This window comes from Lactuca serriola, chromosome 4, assembly GCF_051521515.1.
Source record: "Lactuca serriola cultivar US96UC23 chromosome 4, Lser_US96UC23_V15, whole genome shotgun sequence".
Taxonomy (NCBI): domain Eukaryota; kingdom Viridiplantae; phylum Streptophyta; class Magnoliopsida; order Asterales; family Asteraceae; genus Lactuca; species Lactuca serriola.
The window spans coordinates 294,408,278-294,411,923 of NC_136411.1; the positions used below are offsets into that span (position 1 = coordinate 294,408,278).

At 43.2% G+C, this 3,646-nt stretch overlaps 1 non-coding gene across 1 annotated transcript; it reads right to left on the reverse strand.

Moving 5' to 3' along the window:
* Nucleotides 1–788: 788 nt before the first annotated feature.
* LOC145103495 (small nucleolar RNA R71) lies at nucleotides 789–895 on the reverse strand. The gene has a single exon (XR_013706584.1). It is a non-coding gene; the product is annotated as a small nucleolar RNA R71 (small nucleolar RNA).
* Between the last annotated feature and the right edge of the window lie 2,751 nt (nucleotides 896–3,646).

Below are 3,646 nucleotides of genomic sequence, written 5' to 3' on the forward strand. Positions count from 1 at the left end.
TCATTCACACAGTCCACGACGTGGCACTCCTCTAGCCACGACGTGGACAGTTAAAAAAATTAGATTTTCAGTTTGAGTTTAGTTTTTCTTATTTTAGTTCAGTTTTACGTTTTTAGTTTAGCACGTTGCAGGAGTTCATGACCAGAAGCTCAAACACACACTTGGTGCCACCACTGGAAGACCCCGAGTCTGCACTTCACAAGAAAAAGACGCCCTTGCAAGAATTAAAGTCAGCCTTTTCTAGGAAGTCGGGAAAGAAGACAGGAGAGTCAAGTTCATCAGCGAAGCACGAGAGCAATCTTGAGCATTTGGATCGTACACCCATGCAAAACGAGTCTAAATACGATACCGAGCCAGAATTTGAAGAACACACAAGTGAACCCGAGAACGAGCCAAGGAACGAGATGGTAGCAATTGAAGAAATGACCATGGGAGCATACAAGAAGCGGATCCGAGAAGATATGGGTCCCGGTTTAGTCCAACCCGCAATACCTGCCACTGCTACGTTCAAGCTGAAAGGACACATATTGACTGCGCTGAAGGACATCCCATTTTTCGGGAAAGACCATGAGGATGCTTTTAAGCACCTAGGTGAAGTCAACGACATTGCAGATTACTTCAATGTCCCAAATGTCAACAGGAACACAGTCTTGCTTAGGATGCTTCCCATCACTTTCAACGGAGCTGCTAAGGAGTGGTTAAAAGCACTCCCACCGGGTACAATTACCACTTGGACACAAATGCGTGAGCAATTCCTGGACCAGTTTTGCCCACCATCCAAGACAGCAAAACTCATGAAGGCATTAGCGAACTTTGAGCAACAGCCGGGGGAGTCACTATACGAAGCATGGGAGCGGTACAAGGGCTTACTCAGAAATTGCCCACAACATGACCTAAATGTGCAGCAAGAGATGTCAATCTTTTATGATGGGGTCTATGTGATGACAAGACAACTCCTTGATTCTCAAGGACCGTTGACAAAGAAAATTCCAAGGGAGGTCAAGGAGCTAATTGAAGAATTCGCGAAACACTCCCGCGAATACCAAAACCCGAGGCAAGATGGAAGCAAAGGCGGTGGAGGGGCCCAAACTGAAGAAATTGCAGCTGTCATAGCCATGCTGAATAACATGGATCGCAGGATAACACAAATGGACCAGTCGATACATGCCATAAGAGTGGGGTGCAAGCGATGCAGTGGTCCACACTTGACCAAGGACTGCAACGTGGATGAGTTTGGGAACGGAAAAGCTCAAGTGTGCTACTCTAGTGGGGATAAGTTTGAGGAGGACTGGAGGAAACCGAAGAAGGAGTGGCTGCCATATGAAGAGTATAAGAAGCAAAAAGAAGAGAAGTATAGGCAGACAGGTCGAGGCCTTTATCAAAAGGAGCAACCACCAACCGAGAAGAAACCCGACCTAGAGACCATTTGATGAAGTTTATGGAGGCTACGGAAAAAAGACACGATGCCACAGATTCCGCTATCATGGAACAACAAATATTGATAAAGAACCAGCAAGCCTCCATCCATAACCTTGAAGTACAATTTGGTCAACTAGCCACTTTAGTTCATGAAAAATTATCCCCGAAGAATCCCGAAATAAAAGCCCAATCTCACGTAATGGCCATCGATACTGAAGGATATACAATATCTGAGTTCCTGGAGGCGTTGAAAGAAGAACCGCAGCAGCCCAAGAAATTAAGGATCGAAAATGGAGAAAGTGTTGAACCAGGCTCGCCACGACGTGGCACTACTCTGGCCACGACGTGGCGCAAGTCTGAGCAAAAATCTTTTGAGCCTATTCCAGCTTATCATCCACCTATGCCATTTCCCACCCGCGCAGTTCAACTGGAGAAGGAACATTTAGAGTTGGTGAAGCATGTGAAAGGGATTCCAATTAATACTCCCTTTTTTGAGTCCTTATCCAAAGCTCCCGAGAACCAGAAATTACTGCAAGACTTGATAGATACGCGAAGGCAATTAAAGAAGCAGTCTACAGTGATTCTAGGTGAACAAACTTCAAAAGCTGTGTTAGGAGAAACACCAAAAAAGATGGGGGATCCTGGACACCTCACTCTTCCTTGCGAGTTTGGGAATAAAATGAAGGTTAATGCTTTAGCCGATTCCGGGGCTAGCATTAATCTAATGGCTTTTTCATTTTATCAAAAGTTGGAGATTCAGAAGATAAAGGCTACAAAAATGAAGATTCACATGGCGAACCGTTCGGTGACACAACCCCGAGGCATAGTGGAGGATATTTTGGTGAAAATTGGAAAATTTGTTTTTCCAATAGACTTTATAGTCTCAAACATGAAAGAAGATCCGGATGTTCCGATAATCCTTGGTCGGCCATTGCTTAACACTGTTGGTGCCCTTGTTGATATCCGCGAGTCTAAGTTAACATTGAGGGTTGGAGATGAAGAAGAAGTCTTTGGGATAAAGGATGACTTTCAAGAAGATAAAGAAGAGGTGTTCACAATTAATGAAGAGAATGAACTAGAAGAACTGTAAAAGCATATGGAAGAAGAGATAAAGGCAGTTCATCAAGTCAAAAGGACAAAACCAAGGGCATCTGTTCCATATTTCATTGAAGTCATAGCTTACAAGAGCCCGCCTTCTTGGGTGAGCAAAGAGTACGAGGAAATGACAAGTGATGAAGAGGAAGTCACTTCAAAAGTAACAAGGCCAGTAGTGATAGAAGAAGAGAATGTTATGGAATGCAAGGAACAAACAAAGGGCACGAAACGCAAGCTTGAAGAAGATGGAAAAGCTAAAAAGGAAAATTTAAAGAAGGCGTATAAAAGGAGAGTTCAAGCTTATAAACGGCGGTTCAAGGAACAAAAGACCCTGGTGGTAGACTCTTCCGAAGATTCAACGTAGAAGGCACGGAGTCCAGCTCAAGACTCCAAGAAAAAGAAGCGCTTCTCAGGAGGCAACCCGAGTTTGGTTTGCATTTTTTTTAAATTTTTCTTTCTTTCTTTTCTTTTTAATTAGGAAAGACATCGATTCATCATCTAAAAAACCGGTAATAAGTAGAGAATTAGCTGTAGGGAACTTTAAATAATGAATGATATGAAAAGAACTTAGTTAATATGATAAACATTATTAAAAATTTTTGCACCTGGCAGTTTCCACGACGTGGGCATAGCCCAGCCACGTCGTGGGTTAAAATGGAATACGCGATCTTAAAAAAGACTTAAGGTCCACGACGTGGGCATAGCCAGCCACGTCGTGGCCTTTAAAAATCAGGGGGGGGACCAATTGCTTAAAACCCTTTGACCGAGAAATCTCACTCCCCACTTGGAGACTGCCGCACTCACGGGAACATCATAACCCCACAACCAATTTCTTATTCTACTTCCAATTTCCTTGCAAGATCTTTCCAATTAATCTATTTGGTACGTGTTTTACTCATTATTTTGTAGTAATTCTTCCAATTTCAAGTTTTCATGGGTAGGGTTTGTATGATTCACGAAATTGGTTGAATCTAGTGGTTGCTTTTAGATTAAATATCCCTTTAATGGTCATAGGAACAAACCCCAACCATTGATTTTAGTATATACTGCATGCATATAGACCGATTCAGAATCTGTGCACGACGCGACCCACGACGTGGCGAAGCCTAGCCACGTCGTGACTTCTGTGAAC